Genomic DNA, 24696 nt, shown 5'->3' with positions numbered 1-24696 from the left:
AGCACCCTGGCAAGGGGATGTTGTTAGGAACAGAAACAGGGATAGAACGTGTCACTGCAGGTGTTAGGCACCCTTTAAACTATTTCAATTGGGAAGACTGTCAAAAGGTATTTTCAAAAAGATGTTGTTTGTCAACCACTTCTGAAATTGCCGTTTTGAGCTCTTAGTAGAAATTAAATAAAGATTCTGATTTTGCCTTTCATACCATTTACTGTCACCATAAGAAGCTGGCTTAATTCAATGAGACTTGCGATTTATACCTAGGAGTTGTAATTTTCATTATTGCTACATCACTTAGGCATTCCTGCTTATCCATGCTAGGTATGTATGATGCCATTTTCGTAAGATGATGAAGTTTAGTATCAAAGTAATACTACTGCAAATGAAGTTTTGTATAGTGGAGTATTTCAAATTTAAGAATGGAAATTTATAACCGTTTAAATCAACATTGTCATATTTGGTTATCACAATAGTTCAGTTCAGTGGCTACTTGATAATTCTACAGTAGTCGAGCTCTCTGGTAAATTATTCTTCATTAAACAATTTTCGAGAACCTTCTGGTTACCATCTTTAAACCCACACCACACTTTTTGTGTCTCAAACTATTGTCGTCCATTTTCAAATGAGAAGAGAGTTTCTTGGAATCTCCTACTGGAATGAGTAAGGTAGAAACAAATCTGTTTGTTCCAGCTGCTCTCCTGGAAGATTCCGTCTGATTGGACTCTCTTCGAGTGGCTTCCTTGTAGAGGAACTCCAGCTTGGGCTCAGCGCTGCAAGGCTCAAATGGCTTTTTACCATGTCCTTGCTATGGTGTCCTTGTCTGTTTTACCTCTCCAGTGTTGTTACTAAGGGTCAGAACTAAGAAGCTGTGGTAGCTAATTGATTCTTCATTTTCCCAGTGTGTGTTCTGTACTCAGCGTGAGGGAGCATAAATTCTTACCATAATTCACATCTACAGTTTAAAATATAAGTAAACCTGTTTATTTTTATCATCATAAAAATGAGATGCATAATAAAATAGTGATAATCTGAACCTATTAATATGTTTCATGCTATTTAAGTCTGTATTTTAGAAATATTTATTTCAGTGTTTTCCTCTGGTAATGCAGATCTCTGCTACTGATGATGTTTAAGTAGTTTTACAAACTAGATTTCTTCCAGGAGCGTCTTAGTTGGCATCCAAGCCTGGACAACATGGAAAGGTTTTTAGGACTTGCTCTTAATCTTTTGTATGTAAAGATCAATTACAAGAATAGAAGTTTAGTGATGAATACACTGTTCTAAATTAATTAGAGCACTTTATAACACATTTTTTTCTCTTGTAACTTAGAAACTTTTAATTGTTTCATTTCCTGCTACCTGGCAGAAACTATTTTAAGTGAGCAAACCTGATTACACTTTGGAAGTGTACAGACGTTGGGTTTGAGTGTTGCTCCCTGGGAATATCTCAGCTTCCTGTCACAGGACTGATAGATGCTGATGCGGAGGAGATACTGCCTGGAGTGAGAGGCACTGACATCAGCACAGTTGGCCGTGTTGTTGTTTCTGTCTTATGTTGTCCCTTCTGATGTTACAGAACTAGTTGCCTTGCAAAAGGTAAGGAGCATACCCCATCTGCCTGTATGGAAAGCTGTTTCTTCTGATCAGTCATGTCACAATACCTCATTTCAACAGTTTTCTTGAATAATCTTACATTTAAGCCAAACTATCAAAGCACTTTTCCGTTGCAGAGTGATCTTTTATGCAGTGACTGACTGTGGATGGGTATTAAGAGGCCTATTCACCATAGCATCTAAGGGTCTGTCTAGTGCTATGAAAACATGTTAGATTAAGTTGCAGGTATCATTTGTGGGCAAGAGTGTTCTGGTGTAAATCCCTTTGTTCAGTCATCAGGTAAGGAAACTAACAAACTTGATTTGTCCCATATAAATGAGTTAAAGAAACAGATTGTATTAATGGAGACCTTGCTGAAGGATTTCACTCGCTTCTTCTGTCTTTCCTTTATCCCAAACTGGGAAGATGGATTAACCTTATATTTTATGCACTAGATTTTATGGATTTTCTAATTATGTAGTTCAGAAGAGGTAATGTTGTTTAGATTTAAAAATAATGAATTCATAGCCCCAGCCTTTTTAGGTGGGAGGGAGAGGTTTACTGGAAACACTCCATAGCATGCTTACAATTATACTGAAAGTGATTAGCTAGAGCTTTTTCTTTCAATTCATTACATACTACTTGGTTTTGTTAGTATTCAGGACACTTGACAATGTCCTTGTCTTGTGAATATGTTTATTGTACTTTTTCAGTTTGTTTTAGTTAAGCTATATTTTAAAGGACACAAGGGGAAATCTTTTACTAGAGGTGGAGGGCATCTGGGGAAGAAGTCTTAGCCACTTCAAGGAGAACCTTTGGAACAAATACATGCTTAGCTTGGAAGGGGTGAGCATGAATGAAAACTGAAGGTAGGATCATGATGTGTAAAAACCCTGTCCACTGGAGCGTTCATACTGCAGAATACCATGTTGCAAATGTAAGTTCTCAGAGTAAGCTGCCATGTGAAACCAAGGTGTTTACTTTGATTGGAACTATGTTCTAATAAGAGCTTTTCCTAGGCTTTGTAGAATTAAGTAAGACATGTTCAGGATGTGAAAACAAGATGTTGGTTTATTTGGGAATGTGAGGATTCAGAGCATCCTTGAAGGATTCTTTTATTACAATAACAAGGGGCTTTAGTGTTTTGGGAGGCACAAACAGGTAGAAGGAGGAACAGAGTGGATAAAGCTGTTGTCTTCAGTATTGAGATGAACTAGTGTTAACCATATGTTACTGCACATGAAAAAAACTTCTTTGAGAATGCTTTCAGAAGATATTTTGACAAGTTCAGGGAGGAGTTGGTGATATCATTAAATAACTTGACAACTTCTGTAACTGACTTTTTTGGTATTATAGCTCAAGGGAAAGTCAATAAACTTTGATTCCCAGCATTAATGTAATTATTATGATTTTTTTTCTTCTTCTTCTTTCTTTTTTTTCTGGCTCGTTCTGCAGAGGCTGCAGTAATGTAATATCAGATGGCCAAAAGCAATTCAGAAAGTCAGTGTCCCATAGGATAGCGTACAAATGTAGGAAGACTGGGGGTGGAATAAATAATTTCCTCTGATCTTGTTAGGGATGAAATTATTATAGACAAGCAAATGTAATTTGCTAGATGTTCTGTAAGGAAGAGAAGTATGAAGCTCCTTTGATTACCAAAGGTACTCTTTCAAAGCGTTTTTCTCTTCCTCTCACCCACAGTATTTTCCTTACACAGTATACAAACTTTTCTCATCACCACTTGTTTTGTAGTTGTAATATCCTGGTTTAGGTCAGCCAGTGCTCTTGTATTGTGATTGACTTGGGGTAATCAGACATTAATCTTCATCTTCCCTGAGCTTAGCCTAGTGAGAAATTGCTTTAAATGTTTTGGTAAGAAAGCTTATATTGTCTTTGTGATTATAGAATTATTCTGATTTTAATATATTCAATTTCATGCACCCATGAGAGAATATGGGTTGTGGGAGATGAGTGAATCGTAGTAACGTCAATGTCCTGTTGAACAGTATAGACCAAAGAACTTGCACATTGACCTGAAAGCACACAAACTTGATGAACTTTCTTTGAAAACTCTCCTGTCTCTGAACAGAAGACAACTAAAAGATGATATACTGCAACTTTAAAATGACACCTCTTCATAGGTAAATGAAATGCATCTTGATGTGTCAATTGCTTAGAAAAAAGTGGGAGACCTCTGTATATGCCGGTTTGTAAAATAAAGTGTCCTAGAAGCCTATAGCCTTTTCTCAGCCTTGTTTGCAGGATTCAAAGAGTAAGAATCCTGAAAATAGTAGGTTTTGATCTGTTTTGATACATTCTTTTTCCCTTCTCTTTCATTATGAGTTCTTCACTGGGATGTACAAATACAAGAGAAATGTTTTAAATACCTCAACTTTGTCCTTAAAACTTTACCTGCAGAACTCTGATGATTAAAAGAACTCCAAGCCCCAGAATGAAGTTTGTGTGCTGCCTCTAAACAGAAAAGAACAGACGCTTTGTTTAGCATTCACAAGGACAGATTCTTGTGAGGTCCGAGCAGAAAATCTTGGAAGGCATTACTCCTTCCACACCTCCACTGTACTTTCTGGTATTGTGCCTGGCTCTCCTGGTGCACGCAGCCTGTCCCAGGATGGTGCTTTCCTTATGGAGCTGATTTGGGGTGGTGCTGGGGAAGTCCCTCACGGCACATAGAAGGGATTCTTCCAGATGCAGCTGGAATTCCCTGTATGCTCTAAACAGTCTTTGGCAAGCCCTGATGTTGCTCTTCCTTCATCTGGGAGTGGCACCATCGGTGGGAAGCTTTTCCCTTCACGAGACAGGCAGGCTTTGGCCAAGAAATCTTTTATGCTGCTCTCCTGCCTTCCTGCCGGCATGAGTTGTGAATGACAAGTGCAGCAGATGCCGTGTTCCAGAACCGTTTTGTCTGCAGGAAGATGTGGAGTATCTAGAACATCTTATCGGGACTGTGGTTATTTTTGCAGTTTCCTACAAAAGACTGCAACTTTAAATTGTCATCTGCATGGTTATTTAAGGTGGAACATCTATGTTCTATTCAAAGTATCACATACATCAGTCACACCAGCTGTGATTTAGCAGCTATGGTCCCAGAGATCTGCTCACGAGCAAGGTAGCAATTGGCAGCTATCACAGAATGGTAACTTCAGCGTTAGCCTCGGTGCAGAGTCAAACACCAGTAACTGTGACTGGGCACACACACAAAATTCAGTGTAATTCTCTTGACTTCCATAATCAGGGGTTGGATGCACAGTATTTGCTGGTTAGATCCTGAAGCTGGGTAGAGTTGTCAGTTACTTCTAGGAGGCAGTACTGTTCCAATAGGTTAAACTTAAGGGTAAATTGTTCAGAGACACCCAGCAGACTGATGTGCCTAAATTCCAGTTTTGGGAGAGACTTGACTTTGAATAAGTTTAACATGCTTTTACCTTGTGAATTCATGAACAGTAGGAGAGACTGAATTTGCTGCTTGTTTGTCACTCTGTAGTCATTCCCCAGGTAAACACTGGGAGAACAGATCAGGATAAGATGCTTTTGTTTGCCGTTCCTCACACTGACCAGACACTTAAGAGACATCCAGAGAATTAGCAGATTGTATCATCGTTATTCTTACTTGTGTTTTTCGTAGTAACTTCCCCATGAAGACAAACTTGGAGGCTCACCAGTATACAGGAACCAATTTCACAAAGCAATTAGAAGTATGGGTAATACAGCTAAGCATGCCTAAATATCACTGCCTGCATTGTTAGATGTTTGAGAGTTTGGTCTCCTGCAATAAGTAGATCGTGTGATCTGTTGAAAGCAGGATAAGGCTTGCAGGTCACTTTGGTGCTTTGGGAAATGGTACTTTTTGTTGTTGGTCTTGTACAGCTGAAATTTTCTGGCATTTAGTAAGGAAAACCTACTGCTACGTGTAAAACTGAACCTGAATGAGATAGTCTAAATCTTTGTTCCTCATGGTTTGTTCCTGTTTTTCTTATTTCCCTTGTGGTAGAAACTGGCAGTCAGACAAGCAGACCTCTGTTTTCTATAGGTGTAGATTGCACTTTGAAATGATGACAGGCCTTACAGAAACCATCATCTGTTTTTTCTTGCTTTCTGGGAAGCAGGCGAGATCACGTCTCCTTTTATTATTGAGGCAGGTTCTTGTCTGGTGTAATTAAAGCTTGGAAAATCTATCACATTGTTCTTAACTTTCATGTCTGAGGGTTTGATAGCGCTGAGCTGATCCTGTGATTCTCTACTGCAGAGGCTTCTGTGCCCTGACACTCCAGTGGTGTTGAGCCAACATGACAGGAAAACATCTGAATTTTCATGACTGAAGAAAACATAAAGGTTAAAGCTATAGAGGCTGAGTGGAGGCAATATTAAAGAAATACAATTCGTATCAGTTACTGGTTTTATTTAATACATAGTTATTATCCTGCTGAAGTACTGCAGGTAATAAAGTTGTTTTTTTTTTCATGTAGACATAATTTCACCTTTCCTAGCATTTATTTTACATTTTGAAGTGATAATATGTCTGTTGGAAATATATTTTATAGGACCCTCTGCAGAGGATATGGACGACCAATATGATCTAGTGAAGCCGTTTTATTCAGAGTTCACAACACATTTATACCTCTCTTTAGCAGAGGCAAGCCATGGTGTTACAAGCTGATTCGTCAGTTCTCCTGTAGCAGTAAACAATCATTGTTCACATACATTATTACGCTTTCCCATGAGAAACGGCTATGTGGGCACTCTGGTCTACAAAATAACAAGTCAAGGACTACTGAGGAAAGCTTCCTGTGAGAAATGAATGGAGTACAAGATAGAGCAACTTTCTAATGATACAGAGAGGAACCTTAAAGACAACATGTCCTCTACGGTAACTAATTCTTTTGCAAGGCTAGCTTTATTCAGGTGCAAAAGCTGGGTTGTGCACGTCTAAATATCTGTGCCCATTTTGATCTAAAAACTCCTCAACAAGCCTCAGCAATGCAGAGCCATTGAAACATCTGGGATCCAAGGGCACGTGAGGCTTGCCGTATGGAGTTGTCTGTTAGTAGAGAGTAATAGGATGTTCTAGTGGTTTGGAGTAGAGACAACTGTCAATAGTGTTTACCTTGGCAGCAACAAGGTATTGCAAGTGGAATATGGCATAAATGTAATATATAAGTAATATTTTGAATAAGAGTAATCATTAGTGGTGCTAATGAGCAGATGGTCCGATTGCCCAGAGAACTGTCCTGTACCTGTACTTCTGAAACAGCTCATGTCACCTGATGTCTAGGTAATGGATTTGATGCCTTTCTGCGTGCTTTCCTGACAGTCTGCATGAAAAGCCTGTAGTTGTAGTTAGAAGCAGCATCACAGAGGATTATCTTCCGTAGTGACATGTGTTTTATTCCTAGATGTGCGTACATACATCATTAAATTCCTGTTCATGGTGCAAATATTTGTATAGGTTCAAAATCCTGAATGACCAAGCAAGTTTTATAGTTTGAAGTAATCTCGCACAGGCAGTTTGCTGTATGACTAATAGAATTACGTATGCGTAAAATTGCTTTTACTGTAGAAGCCAAAATGCAGAATAATAGCTTGTCAAACTGTCATTTGCAAGTGAGATCATAGATTTCGTAGTCCAAATTAGGTTGTGTTCTTTTTCTTTTTGTCAGGTCACACTCTAATAACCATATTGTGCATTAAACCCTGTGATTATCTGAACACTTGACAGATGGTAGGCTGTTAATTTATATGTAAGAGACAGTGATTGCCTGTGCAGTAGTGATATTCAACAAAATATGAAATGTCAAAATCTACTTTTTTGTTATGTTTTTACTTGACTTATTTCAGCAAGGTAATTCCAATAGAGTAATTTTTTTCATAGCTAAACATATGCTTCGTTTACTAGTGTTAACAGATTTTTGAGTTTTAAATCTTATTTTCTTTGTATTGAGAGATGTTTACATGTTGGTCTAGAGTACAGTGAAAATGAAAAAGTTACTACATTTATTAATCTAAAGTTTTCATTATGTATATTACTCAGTTCTAAGCACAATGAGATTAGTTTTAGGATCACTTACGAATTACTGTGATAATGATCAGTTTGGTTTATGACAACACACCTGTCCTAACTTTATACCAGAGTTCTGTATTAATTACCAAATTGAGTAGTTTGTTGCTCCTAACATCTTTGTTAATTATCATGGAAAAGTAGAATCATTAAGATTGGAAAAGACCTCTAAGATCATCCAGTCTAACCATCAGCCCAACACCATGGTGCCTGCTAAACTGTGTCCCAAAGTGCCATGTCTACATGTCTTTTGACCACCTCCAGGGAGGTGTTGCTCTTAACTCACTTGTAAGATGTCAAAGAAAACAGTTTGATCCCACAGGATTTTACATTTTGGTGGATTTGGCAGACAACTGGGATTCCAATCTGTAGCTGGAGGGAAGAGAGTAAGAAGTGGTACAGTTCAGTACCACAGGTTTCGGCACCTCACGCCTACCTGTGTGAACTATATGAACGTTGTGGAGGTGCCTCCCAACCCATGATCTGTTCATCTTCACAAAAGCTGTGTTTCGGAAACATATTGGTCAGCAATTACTTGAAGGAGGTAGAGAATTGCTAAACAGCATTTAAAAGGTTATTCCAAGCACACTGATCAGCATAGAAGAGACAAAAAGAACATTGTGGTATTGTCCAGAGCAGTTAGCACCAACGGAATTAATTTCCATTGCCAGTAGTCCTTGAAAGCACTAACTTACTGGTTCCTTGAATAGTTTTCCAGATCATTTGTTTGCATGTAGTTCAGGTCACTGGGACTGTGCTTTCTTTTAAATCATTGTAAGGTATGGGGTGGCTTTACAATAATTAATGGTTAATTGGAAACATTTCATAGAATCATAGAATAACCAGGTTGGAAGAGACCCACCGGATCATCGAGTCCAACCATTCCTATCACACACTAAACCATGCCCCTCAGCACCTCGTCCACCTGTGCCTTAAACACCTCCAGGGAAGGTGACTCAACCACCTCCCTGGGTAGCCTGTTCCAGTGCCCAATGACCCTTTCTGTGAAGAATTTTTTCCTATGTCCAGCCTAAACCTCCCCTGGCGGAGCTTGAGGCCATTCCCTCTTGTCCTGTCCCCTGTCACTTGGGAGAAGAGGCCATCACCCTCCTCTCTACAACCTCCTTTCAGGTAGTTATAGAGAGCAATGAGGTCTCCCCTCAGCCTCCTCTTCTCAAGGCTAAACAACCGCAGCTCTCTCCTTTCAGCTGTTCTTCATAAGGCCTGTTCTCCAGCCCCTTCACCAGCTTTGTTGCTCTTCTCTGGACTCGCTCCAGACCCTCAACATCCTTCTTATGGTGAGGGGCCCAGAACTGAACACAGGATTCAAGGAACAGTCTCACCAGTGCCATATACAGAGGGAGAATAACCTCCCTGGGCCTGCTGGTCACACCGTTTCTGATACAAGCCAAGATGCCATTGGCCTTCTTGGCCACCTGGGCCACTGCTGGCTCATGTTCAGTCGCTGTCAACCAACACCCCCAGGTCCCTCTCCTCCAGGCAGCCTTGTAGACAGACTTCTCCTAGTCTGTAGTACTGCACAGGGTTGTTGTGCCCCAAGTGCAGGACCCGGCATTTGCCATTGTTAAAACTCATGCCACTGGACTCAGCCCAGCGGTCCAGCCTGTTCAGATCCCTTTGCAGAGCCTCCCTACCCTCCAGCAGATGGACACTTCCACCCAGCTTAGTGTCGTCTGCAAACTTGCTGAGGGTGCACTCGATGCCTTCATCCAGGTCATTGATAAAGACATTGAACAGGGCTGGACCCAGCACTGAGCCCTGGGGAACCCCACTTGTCACTGGCCTCCAGCTGGATTTCACACCATTTCCCACCACTCTCTGGGCCCGGCCATCCAACCAGTTTTCCACCCAGGAGAGTGTGCGCCTGGCCAGGCCAGAGGCTGACAGTTTCTGAAGCAGAATGCTGTGAGAAACTGTGTGAAAGGCTTTACTGAAGTCCAGGAAGACCACATCCACAGCCTTTCCCTCATCCAGCAGCCGAGTGACCTCGTCATAGAAGGCGATCAGGTTAGTCTGGCAAGACCTGCCTTTTGTGAACCCGTGTTGACTGGGCCTGATCACCCGGTTCTCTTGCATGTGCTTCATGATAGCACTCACGATCACCTGTTCCATGACTTTCCCTGTCACTGAGGTCAGACTCACAGGCCTGTAGTTTCCTGGATCCTCCCTGCGACCCTTCTTGTAGATGGGCACAACATCAGCCAGCCTCCAGTCCAGTGGAACTTCCCCAGTCTGGGAGCCTCATGTTGCTCCTCTAGCTCCTGGGCTTGTACACAGAGGGAACAACTTTCTTTACAATTAAAGACTGAGGCAAAGAAGGATTAAGTACCTCAGCCTTTTCCTCATCCCCTGTCACTGTTGTTCCTTCTGCGTCCAATAGGGACTGTATGGTCTCCCTAGTCCTCCTTTTATTATTTATATATTTATAGAAGGATTTTTTGTTATCTTTCACAGACTTCGCCAATCTGATGCCAATCTTTGCCACCCTCTTCACTTCACCTAGAACAGAAAATCCTATCATCTCATGGTCGCTTTGTCCTAGGTGTCCACCTACTGCCACATCCCCCACAAGGCCTTCTCTGTTCTCAAACAGCAGGTCCAGGAGGGCACCCTCCCTTGTTGGTTCATTCACCAGCTGTGCAAGGAAGTTGTCTTCCACGCACTCCAGGAACCTCCTAGACTGCTTCCTTTCTGCTCTATTGTACTTATTGTACCCTTGGAAATCAGGCTTTTTCACAAATAGCGTGGCTATTGTTATTGATTAATAAACTAATAACTAGTTAATTGGAATCTGAACTAGTGGTCAATGATTTATTCTTAGTTTTGTAGTTCAGTTGGTTTCTTCATTTTTCAAAGACCTTTCCTGAATTTCTTTTTTTCAACAGCAAAAAAAAAAAAAAATCACCAGCTCTTTTTTCCCAGTTTTACATGCTTCTCAGCTCTTAAAGAATGGCAGCTCTTCATAGAAATTAGCTTTATGTAGTTGCTGCAGTTGTTTTGTCTGGTGTTCACTTGCTTTTAATTGGGATAGGCTGGAGCAGAGGAGGATGCAAGAGGATTTGACCTGGTATTTTGTGTGAAAGCAAGACTGAGACTGGCAAGTAGGGAATAAGTTAGACTATATTGCAAGAAGTTGTGATAAAACCATTTTTGGAAGGGTTTAACTAGATGATGGTGATAGCTTTTCGTCTGTAAGCTCAGTTATTAGTGTTTTATTTTAAACCTAAGTTCTAAGAGTACAAATTGCATTTTCTTTATGGAATGGGCTTTCTACTCCTTGTTTAATCCCCTGCTGGCATTTGAAATGAAACTTGTGCAGATGTTTAAACACAAGATGTTCCAGATGTGGAAGTCTAAACCCAACCATTATTCAGTGGAGGGGTAGTGGCTGAACATCAGAAGCTGCATTTAGAAAACGTGTTCAGAGCAACTGGAGAACTGAGTGAATATAGAAGCTTGGTGAAACCTCTGTTTGGAAACTTAAGCTTTGAGGCTAACGAACATAAATATCCTGTATCATCTGCTGTTGCCCCTCATAGTCCTTTTGAACCAGTGTGTGAGTTGCTTTGAAATCAGTACACTGATCTTCAAATGAAAGGGCAAATTTATTTACTTTATCTTATGATTAAGAAATTAGTGATTTATATGTAAAATTTTCTGAAAACTAACCCATTCTGCCAAGAAAAATTGCTTCAATACTAGTATGGAACTAGAGATGGTCCTACTGCCTTTTCTTGAGAGTGGTGAATCCTGTTGTAACCTCTATTAAACAGTTCTGTCTGAACAGCAGATTTTTCAGAGTTAAAAGTTCAGAGAAGTGTGTGACAAATAGTAATCATGCGTTGTTTAGAGAACTACCAAGTTCTGATATTGATAGCACTTTACATACATAAAGTGCATAATTCCTGGCATAACTTTCTGAAGCTGAAATATGAATACCCGAAGAAACAAGCCAATGTTATAGTTCCCTTTAACAATGCTGTTTTTAGTAAATTCGTTCTGTCTTTAACTCTCTTCAAGGAATTCGTTACTCTTTTCAGATTATGGAGCACTCTCTGCTTGTATGCAAGTTCATGGGATTTGCTTGTTACTGATTTGTATCTGCTGAACCTTAAACTAAATTTTAGCACCTTTGAGTTGAAAAAATTTACTTTTTTAGGAGATAAAGTCTCCCAAATACTTGGCTTTTGAAAAAACAGCTTGTAGTTTTGTAATGTTGGGGAAAAGAAATCAAGGAAAAGAAAATTAGGCAGCAAAGTATTTAATTTGCTTCAAATACTTTTCCAACTGAAGAGAGTTGAAGTAGAAGCTCCCTACAATCTTAATGATGTATTTTGCAGCTCAGTTGTGTTTGGCTGATACATTATTGTTATGCATTTATAATCAATCACTGTTGTATTTATGTATTCAGTAACTTTTGACTTAGGGAGCAATGAGTTCCTTATTAATGTTCCTTAATCAGTAACAAAAGTAGTTTTCTGTAAGTTGTGTTTCAGAAGGCTGAGAAAGGAGTCGTCAAACCCTAAAGAATGATAATCGCTTCACTTGTACTTCAATGTGTAGTGTGATTTTCATAGAATCACGGAATGGTTTAGGTTGGAAGGAACCTCAAAGATCATCCAGTTCCAACCCCCCTGCCATGGGCAGGGACACCTCCCACTGGATCAGGCTGCCCAAGGCCCATCCAGCCTGGCCTTGAACACCTCCAGGGATGGGGCAGCCACAGCTTCCCTGGGCAACCTGGGCCAGGGCCTCAGCACCCTCATGTGAATAATTTCTTCCTTATGTCTAATATAAATATCCCCTCTTTCAGTTTAAAGCCATTAACCTTTGTCCTGTCACCACCTGTCCAAGTAAGAAGTCCCTCTCTAGGTTTCTTACAGGCTCTGTTTAGGTACTGGAAGGCCGTAATAAGTCTCCCCAGAGCCTTCTCTCTTCCAGGCTGCACAATTCCAACTCTCAGCCTTTCCTGATAAGAGAGGTACTCTAGCCTTTGGATCATTTTTGTGGCCTAGTCTGGACCCACTCCAACAGGTCCCTGTCCTTGCTGTGTCGAGGACTCTAGGGCTGGATGCAGGACTCCAGATGGGCTCTCAGAAGAGCAGAGTAGGGGAACAGAATCCCTTCTATCCACTTGCTGACTGCGCTACTTTAGATGTAGCCTAGGATACAGTTGGCCTTCTGGGCAGTGAGTGCACACTGCTGGCTCATGTCCTGCTTTTCAGCCACCAGTGGGTTTTCAGAGTGTGCATGTTGGAAGTCTTATAGGCAATGAGTTGGTACCAGGAAGGCTAAGATAATATAAGAGTATATGACTTACAGGAATTTCGTTGACTTCCAAGCTTGAAGAAAAAGTTTTTCATCGGTGTAGTTAAGATGCATTATGTAAACACTTACTACAAAAATATTTAACCTGGAAGCACAATATTCTTCAGGAAGAGGAGCATGTACAAAAATTTCATAAACAAAATAGATGGCAGTTTTCTTAAAAGATCAATGCTATTATCTAACTGTTCTGACCTCTTAGACGTTACAAAGATTTGTTCAGTCATGGATGCTCATGACATTTTGAAGGGACTGCAGAACAGTGTAGTATATGATGATCTGTACATTATGTTAGAATGATATTTTATTTAACCTTTTCCAAATGCATGGAAAAGCATTGCTTTTCTATTTTGATTGTGTTCCAAGTATGTCCTGCCAAAGAGAGAAATCTCAATTTAAGTAACAGCATTGTTGCAGCCCTTCACTTTTTCTGCAGTTTTTCCTGCCATTTCCTGTACCAGCGAGCTTTTGCAGGGCTAAATAGCAGACCAGAAACCAGCCGGGCCTATCTGTCAAGCCAAGCTGCTGCTTAGTATTTCCCTTTCAGAAGAAAAACACTCCTTAACTTTGGAGTAAAGTAGCAATTGCCGCTTGGTAATTTATCTTTTAGTTTTCTCTTGCAGTCGTAGTGTTTTGGCTTGAAGATGTTGGCATGTGGTCAAACAATTTGTATATCTGCCGTTTCTGGATAACAATCCTGCAGTTGGGCATCAGAGAGTTGTTAAAAGAATTTGATGATGGTTTTGTGGGCCCCATGAGTAGTTCTGAGGCTCCTGTCATAGTGATTGAAGCACAACAAGAATGGTGGCTCGAAGACATTACAAAGCTGTTGGAAGTGTTCCCTGAATCAGAGTACTTGCATTCCATAGCTGATTAAAATGTAGAATCATAGGATAGTTTGGATTGGAAGGGATCTTAAAGATCATCCAGATTCACCTCCTGCCATGGGCAGGGACGCATCCCACTGTATCAGGCTGCCCAAGGCCCATCCAGCCTGGCCTTGAACACCTCCAGGGATGGGGCAGCCACAGCTTCCCTGGGCAACCTGGGCCAGGGCCTCACCGCTTTCCTGGTGAAGAAATTCCTCCTTATGTCTAGTCTAAATCTGCCTCTCCTCAGTTTATACCCATTGCCCCTTGTCCTATCGCTACAAGCGTTTGTGAACAGTCCCTCCCCAGCTTTCCTGTAGCTCCTTCAGGTACTGGAAGGTCGCTAGAAGATCTTTTGGGAGCCCTCTCTTCTCCAGGCTGAATATGCCCAACTCTCTCAGCTTGTTCTTGTATGTCAAAGGAAACTTTCTGGAAAGCATTAAGAGTGCACAGTAAAGGATAACAGGTAACTGTATGAAACACATAGTGCTAGAGCCCTACAGATGTGGTGTTAACAATGCTTATTGTAACAATTGCTGACCATGTAAATATTCCTGTTTGTACAAGTTTTGCGTCGGGTTTAGGGGTGTTTTGGTACCTGTTTTCTGTAAGATTGAATGCATTCAGGAGCTTTCTTTAGAGCACATCACAGAAGTTATATCATGGTATTGCAGTATTGTTGCACTTGATTTGATTAATAGATTTGTCCATATACAAGTGACAAAGTATTGCTATGAGCAGTACTGTTGTTTGCTATTGAAACTTTTGGTAGATGAAATTGTTATCAGAAGGTAAAAACTTTTAACAGAAGCCAAAATATGAGGTTCCCATGGAGTCTTCTTTTGAAAAGAAAGTCTTGAACAAATTCTTTTTTCATTTCAGTAATGAATCATTTGAGATGCACTCTTCTTTATACAAAACCATCTTCCATTAAATTAGCTTTGGTAAGGATGTCAAATGAAGTATTTAAAATGCACTGAATGATCCACGTGCAGTATTTATTTTAGCAACTGCTTAGGGGGATGAAAAAAGTATTAGGCATACCTAGTGGGCTGTAGGTGTTTTTGCAGACCTTAAATATGTTAGAGATTGTGAAGGTTCAGTGAAAGTCTAAGGCTGTTGAAATATAGCCTGTTATGCAGCAGCAGGTTGTTGTTACACAATAAAGGAAACAAAAGTCATTGTTCTTTCTGGGAATCTAAAAGGGAACAAACAAAATTGAAAATTAGCACAGGTGTTAATGACTTTAGAAATAGAAGAACGTGTCTTATTTAAAGAGATTAAGCAGTCTAAAACGAGTGATGTACAGGAGTTCGGGCGGGGGGGATGATGACTTGAAAGTACTTTTCAGTTTTATATTTTGCAGAACTTTTTGAGAGTTAGAGTCCCTTTGAGATAGCTGAGTGCTCCAGGTCCACGTGTGCTGCCAATAATTTGCCAACCATAACAGCTGGAAGAAAGGATGTTTGTCCTCATAAGACTTGCTGCATCTTCTCAAAATCCCTATTCTTCCTGAGTAACTTCGGGAACCTCTTGTGGTGACTGCCAGTTACCTCAGCTGCTCAGGTTTCATCCTGATGGTTCCTGGAATGAACAAATCCTTTTGACCTCTTTTCTTGAAGGCAGAGAAGGATCAGGGGCCCACGTAATGTATTGAAGTGTTGTATAGTGAAATGTTTTAGTATTTGCACTGAAGCAGTGCTGGAAATGAGCTTTACAGCTTTGCCATCAGAACTCAATTCTGAACTGAGAGTTCTGGTGCAGTGGCAGATTGAGGACCTTTTTAAAGTTAATTGCAGTGTGCGTAATTGCAGCTGATGAGTATCTGATGAGTTCTGTACAGGCAGAGTAATAATTAATTCTGTGCATAGTTGAAGGAAGAGGCATATAATATGTAGCCTTTTTGTTATTTGGCTTGTGACTTTTATATGGTGTTGAATATAGTTTCAGTGCACCTAAAGTCACTCAAATACTACTTAGGAGCTGACATTTTACTTGACAGTGTGAGGTGTGTTTTCAAATAGGAATTATGTTCCAAAGTACTGTTTGAAATACTAAGCTTGTTTGTATTTCTATAGTATATCCATCTAAAGATCTCGCAGCGTTTCATGAGCATTAGTGAATTAAGCCACACTGCAAGGTAGGTATTATCCTGATTTCACAGATTGCAGGGAGGTTAATTAACTTGCCCAGAGTCACTCAGTGAACTGTGATGAAATTGGCTTCTATTTAAAAATGTCTGGGTTTGCAGTCTCGTGCTTTAACCATAGGCTGTGCTTCCAGAATAATTTTTTTTGTGGCTGAAAATGTTTGGCCTATTATCAAGTTATAATAAACTTTGTCTGTGCACAAAATAGAGTTGAACCGACTGTGTTACATTTATCTTTACCTAACTACCTTGCAAGTTTTGAGTACAGGCAACTGAATGGAGTTTCATTTGAGCTGAGTTTAGTCTAAAAAACACTTCAACTAGATCACTAGAAAACAGGCTTAGTGCAAAGTGTATGTCTGTATGCAAGGTTGTGCTAGCTTGTGTCAAAGTATAAATTAAAACTAGTGTCCCTGTTTGATCTCAGTTTTTAATAGAAACATTCTAATTTCACTTTAGTGCAGGGCAGATAACACATAAATTGTAAAGTGAGGGGAAAAGACATTTGTCAGATAGTTTTAAAAGTCATGTGTCCTGGCGATTCCATTATTTAAATTGTAAACCAACCAGTTTTAATTTAAAAAAATATAAAAAAATATTTCTTGTTAAATGTTTTCACCCTTATTAATGAAAGATACAACTTCAGCTGAAGAAACTCATTAGTATAAATTTATTTCTGTGAGAATCCATCTCTGTAGTTTTGCTGCCTTGACAGAAAAGTAAGTAATTTAGGGAAGAGGGCTTTATTTTGTTTGATTTGTAGCCCTCTGCTTTTATGGCCAGGTATGCAGATTTCATGGTAAAAGTGATGATGCTCGGGTCTTAAGAAACTTGCAGCTTCTTTAGACTGTGGTTGGTTCTTTACGTATCCTTTGACAGCTCACTCAAACTGATTTTAGTATAGTTTCTGGATTTCCAGAATTGACATAATACTTGTAAAATGCTACTTGTAAAATGATTTGCAAGTTTGAAATCTATTATGATCAGGAAAATATGAGTTTTATTATAAAAATGTTAAAAGCTTTCAAAATTTGGTAATCTTTATTTCAGACTTTTGATTCAATCTAATAAATCTCAGTTAAATGCATTTTTTTCAGTGAACGAGGCTGAAATTTATCACTCATTTTCTTAATTAGCATCACTTGACTTTATGCACCAAAATGCCTGATTTAAAAACTGTTATTTGCCGTTTCAGGAAAAAATACTATAGGGTGCAAAGGATTTTCAAAATGCCATGTAAATGTCTCGTTGTGATTGCTGATTACCAGTAATGCAGGGCTATGTAGAGCATATAATTGTGGCACACCATGATCTGCCCTTGGAGCATTGCTGCTGCTAAGGTAATGCAGTAAGGGCGTAACTGAGCACTAGAGCTTTAAATAGGAAAATCATGCGATGTGGCATTCTTACCTAATTTAAACTGATTTTTTTCAGCTTCAAATGCAATAATTTTTTAACATCTATGTTAATAGTTTTGGAGATTTGTCTTTTTCAGAAATAATTAAACCAATGAACCTTTGTGTACTTAAGCCTCTGCCCTGTTTCAGCTTTCCTGTACTTTGTTCTTGGTAGGTAAGCATGTACTTGTAGTTCACTGCCTCTACACTGGTTTTCCTAGATTTCTTTCTTTACTTTTGCCCAAGCAATAAGAAGGCTTCTAATATTATCCCGAAGGTAGTGGTCTACCTACTGCTGACTGTAACAACTTACAGTCTGTCTTTTCACACGTATCTAATTTGCATAGTGACACCATGGCCTGCGAGTGCATTATTGTATAAATAACATGACATGCTAACCAGGAAAAACAATTTGATGTAATAACTGCTTCTTCAATGCATCACTCCGTCATTGCATGTCACTAATTGGAGAGTCAGACCAGGCACAGCTCTAATACAGGTGCTGGTGAAGTTGAGTTTTTTCAGTAATGTATTTTGTATGTCACTTTTTCAAATTGCTTTCAGGTTCCTTTCTCTTTGCATTGTGCGAAGTTGTTACTTCAATCAGAAGTGGATTGACTGTGAAATGTTTAATTTTGCTGCTGTTCAGGCTCCTGAGGGGGTTGTCTGGCTGTTAGGTTACACAGGTGTGAGATTACTAGCAGGTAACAGCTTCCCTTCTCCAATTAATCTAGTTTTTACACGTGGGTATGGAATGTCAGTAGCATAGGAAATCTACCCTTTAGAATTATTGCACTTAATAAAGGGATTTGTTTCATTAGTACTCAGACTTGTGGTGCTGTCAAATAATTTTGTGGCAGGCATTATAAAACAAAAATCTACTGAAAAGAGGTCTTGACAGTTGTAAATTTTGGAGGAAAACTGATTTTCTTCTTTCTTTATAAAACTAACTAGGGAAAATAGCCGAGTCTATACCATAACTGAAAGGCAGGGTGAGAAGCTACATAAAGTACGACTGCTCAAATGGCTGTTGGAGACAGTGATTTAGGAAATGTATAGAAGATTTTTCACTGACTTGCTTTGAGCATCATGCATTACAGAAATCTATAATACTCTATTATACAGGAAGCAGAACATGTTACTGCCTGACTTAAACATGGAAAAATGCAAGTTGGAGTAAAAGGTTTGGATTTTTTTTTTGTCAGTCCCCCCCTTTTTTTCCTATGGTCCTTGCTTTCTGCTTTTCTGTTGTACATTCAATCAAGTACTTCACTGGAGAGCTCTGCAGTCTGAACGTGAAAAAGTGTGGATTTAGATCTAAATACTGAAAATCAGAGCTGAGAAACATCTGACGCCTCTTTGTGTGTATGATTGGAATATAATAATCAAGTGTAGGGATAGGAAATCAGTGATAGGAAACTTGGGAGTAAATATGACCGAAAAAGATGCTGTTCCTGTGGTTCAGCAGCACATCTAGCTTAGTGTAAGAGTTATTTTGTGTTAATAAGAATGTGTTTCATGCCTAAAAATGATGTTAAACACAAATGAAATGCCCTTCTAACTGTTATAACAACTATGTGCTTCAAATTAATGTTGGCTTATAGCAGCTGTTACTGCCTCTGCAAAGCAGTCTTCGCAGGGGAATGCCTCACCTGTATCAAGTTGAGTCTGTGCATAAATCTTTGCAAGACTGGAGCTGTAGCATTTCATTAAATGCAAAATGGTAAACTTTTATAGTTCTGTGCTTAATGTTTTTGTACACCAATCTATAATTTCATTATGGCAGGGGAAATTGTCTGAGTTTTACGATAAGCTGTATAAACAATGACATTTGCTTAGTCGTTTTGAAGAGAGGGGATAAAATAAATTGGGCTTTTGCTAGCGTTGAAGTAAATCTGTTTTGCTGTTCTTTTAGCAGAGCTGACTGTATCCCTGCACACCCTGAATTTGGGAATGGTGATTTGATGAGGATCTTTTGTTGCTTGCTGCTTTTCTCTCCCTCTGCTTCTGGCTTGAAGGAGGAAAGTAAAAAAAAAAAAAAGCCTGTTTGCGCTTGCAGGGTCTTAGTAAAGTGCAGTAATGAAGTTTATTATGTCATAGTTCTTGCTTTGCCACGTGCCTGTTTTGGTGCTCCATCAATCATGTCCTGTCTTTTGATCAGGACTGTAGCATTTTCTCCTCCCTAGGCATGTCACAGCCTGGCGAGTTGACCTTGGCTCATTCATACTCAGAACAGGTAAAAGCAGGTGCAGCATGTGACTTCAAGCATCTCCAGAGGAGTGAGCTGGGCCCTGCTGCCTTTGGAGGGCACACAGGAGACTACAGAAGGTACCTGTGTGTCATGAAAGCCACATGGTCTGCTGACATGCTTTAAAGTCTCAAATCTGATTTTTGTTAGGAAGCAAAGAACATGAGAATTTTAAGATCAGGCTCAAACTCTTAGAGGCTTTTATAACAAGTCAATGCTTGCTTGTTAGAAAAAAGTTTAGTCTGCTTAGAGAAACTGCTTATAAACCTCGGTGTTTGAGTTCACTTGTGCCCACTTTTCAGGCATGTCTCAACTGAATGCATGCACTTATGTAGTAGGCATGGTGTCGAATTTTACAGACCTGAGCAGGTCAGAAACTTGTGACGTGGACTTGAGTTCTGGCAGGTAAGAGAGGATTTGCTATTCCAGTATTGATTTTCGATGCATATAAGCAGGGAAAGTTCAAAATGAGATTCAGTGTGGTAGAACATATATATGTATGTGTGTATATATATAGGCTGAGAGAGTTGCGGTTGTTCAGCCTGGAGAAGAGAAGGCTCCCAGGAGACCTTATAGTGACATTCCAATACCTGAAGGGGCTACAGGAAAGCTGGGGAGGGACTGTTCACAGAGGCTTGTAGTGATAGGATGAGGGGTAATGGACATAAATCGGGGAGAGGCAGATTTAGACTAGACATAAGGAGGAATTTCTTCACCAGGAGAGTGATAGAGGACTGGCCCAGGTTGCCCAGGGAAGCTGTGGCTGCCCCATCCCTGGAGGTGTTCAAGGCCAGGTTGGATGGGGCTTGGGCAGCCTGATCTAGTGGGAGGTGTCCCTGCCCCTGGCAGGGGTGTTGGAACTGGGTGATCTTTGAGGCCCCTTCCAACCTATACTATTCTGTGATTCTATGACATAAATTACTCCCAAGCAAAGTAAGTTGTGGGTGCTTGTTTTGGTTGTGGATTGGGTTTTTTGTTTCTTTGGATATGTTTTCGGTTTTTTTGCTATGATGCTGGAAAAAGCCCAGCTTGTTTCGTTACATGACTTCATTTTTGGAAGTCAGAGCAGGGACACACTGGATGCACATGAATTGACGTAATTTCAGTTGTGCGTCTGAATAGCAGAGTTAAGACGTGCAGTGGGGTGTAGTGCAACCTTTTACCCAGCAGCATTGCAGGAAGTTAGTCTGCTGAGAGACTACCTTAAAGTAGCAATGGGGATTTGTTGATACTAAAAGATAGCAGGGGGTTTCAGGTGGCTGGGGAGTTTCTTCGTGTGTGTTTGGGAGTTTTTTTATGGTTGGTGGTTTTGTGTTTTTTCCCCTCTTTCTGAGGAAAAGCAGTAAATAGCAAAGCAGGTCTTTTCAGTGACTGTGGAAGTTGTTGGTCTGAAGTGAAGATGAAACTTCTCCGACTTCGAGTGGTGTTAATAGCCTTCCTTATGATCTTCATAACTTGAATAGAAAAAATAAGATTCAAAGCGCAATTCAAAATTTTTAACTTCTTTGTGCAAAGAGTGAATTACTGATGATAGAATATATTAAGTATTTATTTTAAGAAAAGAAAATTAATTGTTTTTGTTAAATTCTGTTGGGACTAAATTTTTCTTGAAGTTGTGCTACACAGGGTTTTCTAAGACATCTGTAAATGCACTCATTAGTGTACAGTGATACTGATATCCTATTTTGGCTCTGGGATAACTTGTCTTTTCAAAGCTCAACTTAACCATTACTGATTCTTAAAAATATTTTTCCATTTCTTTATATGTGATATTATTTCTGTTTCTTCTTCCCATCTAGTATACATAGCACCCGACATAAGGAAGATGATTTCTTCTTTCCCCTTCATATTTTCAAGTAGATGTTCAAACAGATTTCAAAGTTAATCTCATGGTTGGGCCAGTGGAGAGAAAAAGCAATCTGTGGTGGCACACAGGGGCGAAGGGTGGACAGCGTACTCCCCAGATACTGGTAGTACAGAATTTATGGACTGATCCCAAGGGTATCCAAAAATAAGCAAGTACATAAACAAGAGCAGAACTAGCAGTTAAGTGGCAAACATAACATTTTATGTGATGCTACACTCATTTTGATAAATTTGCTCAAAATAAATCTAAGCTCCCTAACTTCATTTTAGGTTTTTGTTGTTGCTAAAATAAATCTCAATGTATTTGGAAGTCTGCACTTGGCATTTAATATGTAAAGTTCATTTCCTACGCTTGTACCCGTTCTTTTATAGATATGGTTCTACAGAAATAATTGTACAGAAATAGCAACTTTTGCTTCTACCATTACTCTGCTGTAGTATTGTGAGGGATTTTTAGTGGGGGAGAAAAGGCATCTGAGTAGCTTGAGAAGAAAAACTAGGTACAAATGCATAAACTAGTTGTTTCATAGGAACTTTTGGTTCCTGCTTCTGCAGCTGTAGGCTACTGGATTTGCTTGTATGAAAATTGTTAATGTTCTAGAGCAGATCTGCAGTAGCAGAATGACGTCTTGAACAAAAGGGAGTTCTAAGGTATGAATATAAATGAGACTTCTTACAATTTTTTGCTTGCAGTTTTTCAGTTTACCTGTATCGCTCCTCTTTAGTAATGTATGTCTGAAATAACCGAACGTATGTAACCAGAGTTTACAAGAAGGTTTGCTGTGTTCTGCCTGGAATATTTGTGTGAGGAGGGTTGAACTAAGTTGAAGTTGATTTTTGGAGTCATGGAATCATTAAGGTTGGAAAAGACCTCTAAGATCATCATCAAGTCCAATCATCAGCCCAGCACCAGCCTGTCTACTAAACCATGTCTCCAAGTGTCACACCTACATGGCTTTTGAACACCTTCAGGGATAGTGACTCCACCACTGCCCTGGGCAGCCTGTTGCAATGCTCCATCACTCTTCTGGTAAAGAAATTTTTCCTAATATCCAATCTAAACCTCCCCTGGTGCAAAGTGAGGCCATTTCCTCTTGTCCTATCACTTGTTACCTGGGGGAAGAGGTCAGCATCGGCCTTGCTACAGCCTCCTTTCAGGAGCTGCAGAGAGCGATGAGGTCTCCCCTCAGCCTCCTCTTCTCCAGACTAAACAGCCACAGGTCCCTCAGCTGCTCCCAATAACCTCTGGGCTCCAGCCCCTTCCCCAGCTCTGTGCCCCTTCTTTGCACACGCTCCAGCCCCTCCATGTCTTTCCTGTTGTGGGGGGCCCAAAAGTGAACCCTGGATTTGAGGTGCAACCTCACCAGTGGCAAGTAGAGGGGAACAATCCTTGTCCTGCCCTTGCTGGCCACACTGTGGCTGATCCAAGCCAGAATGCTACTGCCCTTCTTGGCCACCTGTGCCACTGCCAGCTCGTGTTCAGCTGCTGTCCACCAGCAGCCCCAGTCTCTTTTCTATGGTATCCAGGCTCAGATTTATAAAGGAAAAGGAAGAAATCTTTGTGCCAAATGTACTATATAAATTTGGGAAGTGAATAAAATCTGAAATGGTGTGAAATGCCCCTTCTGTTTGGAAAAAAGTGACATATTTCAATTTGTGGTATTGCAAAGGAGGTGTGATCCAATATTCAAATTGTCTTCAGAACAGGGCGAATAGCAAGAACTAGCTTGGGGAACTTTGTCATTCTGACCTTGTGACTATGTTGGGTTAATTCTGTGAAATGCAGCTGACTCTTTAAATGCAACTTAACTAAAAAGCATTGGAATCAAAACTGGAAAATTGAGCACTGAGTTCAGTTACTGGTTGTGCTTCATGTTGCTTGTAACATTGACATGGAGGCCAAAACCAGCTGTTTTAGATAATTAATTTACTAAAGTATAATTTAAATTCATAGTACAGAAAGATTTTTTTTTTCTAAGTTATAGCTGGAGAGAAGTGCTGGAAATGGAAGCATTTCTGCAGATGAAATAGTCACATAAATGATTGAATCTTTCCCTTTGGCTTAAACCTTTATATTTTCTTATTTGCAACAGAAATAAAGATGGTATTATTGCATGTTGACAAACTCAGTTGTACTTTATAGTTTACCTAGGAGTAAGTATTATCTGCCAAGTACAATAAAGTGACATGAGCCTTGTAAGTAAAACTCAGAATGATTGAAAACACCTTTCAAGACGCCTGTGGGGATACAGCACCATTTAATATTTTTTTAAAGTGTGTGCTTGTTAGAATTACTGCATACAGCTTGAAAATGTGAATAACGGGTAGATAAATTGTGAATCCTAGCAGGTTGTCTGTGCAGTTGGGCTATATGGAGATGGAGTCATGAGATGGATGCCATTCTGGGTTACAGCATGAATTAAGTGTGTGGAGGCCCCTTAGCCTTTACATCAGTTCTCTGCCTTTTATCTTCAAGAAGCCACTTGCTGCTTTTCTGAGCTGAGACTTCTCATATGTAAAAATGTAGCATTTGTTATTTGTTTAATACAAGATTCATTATTCTATTTTGCCTGGATTTCCTAGAGTAATGAGAACTTTTCTTCTTTTTTTCCTTTGGTTTAGTTCAGGAGTAAGCACAACACAACTGTGAAACTCATATATTCTTTCCTCTCCTGTTTTTCTGCTCAGTGTTCCTTCCAGGGCAGGACTTTCTATAGCCAAACATACGACTCTATGTAGTCATCTACAAGCTTGTCTTTTCACTGGCTTAGTGTACCAGGAGCTTTGACCTAAATGGCATGACTGAAAATTTGTCTCAGGAGAGCCCTAGCACGTTAGTTCAGTCAAGTAGCTGTACCTCCAGCATAGGCTACTACAATTCTCCTGAGACTATTACTTTGAAACTTTAGTTACCTTATCATAGAGTCATAGAATCACAGAATAACCATCTTGGAAGAGACCCCCCGGATCATCGAGTCCAACCGTTCCTATCAAACACTAAACCATGCCCCTCAGCACCTCGTCCACCCGTGCCTTAAACACCTCCAGGGAAGGTGACTCAACCACCTCCCTGGGCAGCCTGTTCCAGGGCCCAATGACCCTTTCTGTGAAGAATTTTTTCCTATGTCCAGCCTAAACCTCCCCTGGTGGAGCTT

The 24696-nt window shown here is 40.0% G+C and overlaps 1 protein-coding gene across 2 annotated transcripts in view; it reads left to right on the top strand.

The window, feature by feature from the left end:
* FHIT (fragile histidine triad diadenosine triphosphatase) overlaps nucleotides 1–24696 on the top strand; it is a 609993-nt gene that overhangs the window by 20407 nt on the left and 564890 nt on the right. The window contains exon 2 of one of the 2 annotated variants that reach the window (XM_069865715.1): nucleotides 19614–19755. The exons of the other annotated variant lie outside the window; for it this stretch is intronic. The gene's annotated coding sequence lies outside the window, so the exon portion shown is untranslated. The remainder of the gene's footprint in view (nucleotides 1–19613; nucleotides 19756–24696) is intronic. 2 annotated transcript variants of the gene reach the window in all.

The sequence above is a fragment of the Phaenicophaeus curvirostris genome, chromosome 11, assembly GCF_032191515.1.
Source record: "Phaenicophaeus curvirostris isolate KB17595 chromosome 11, BPBGC_Pcur_1.0, whole genome shotgun sequence".
In the NCBI taxonomy this organism is placed as follows: Eukaryota; Metazoa; Chordata; class Aves; order Cuculiformes; family Cuculidae; genus Phaenicophaeus; species Phaenicophaeus curvirostris.
The sequence above is the reverse complement of the archived record's forward strand: the minus strand, read 5'-3'. Positions and strand labels throughout refer to the sequence as shown.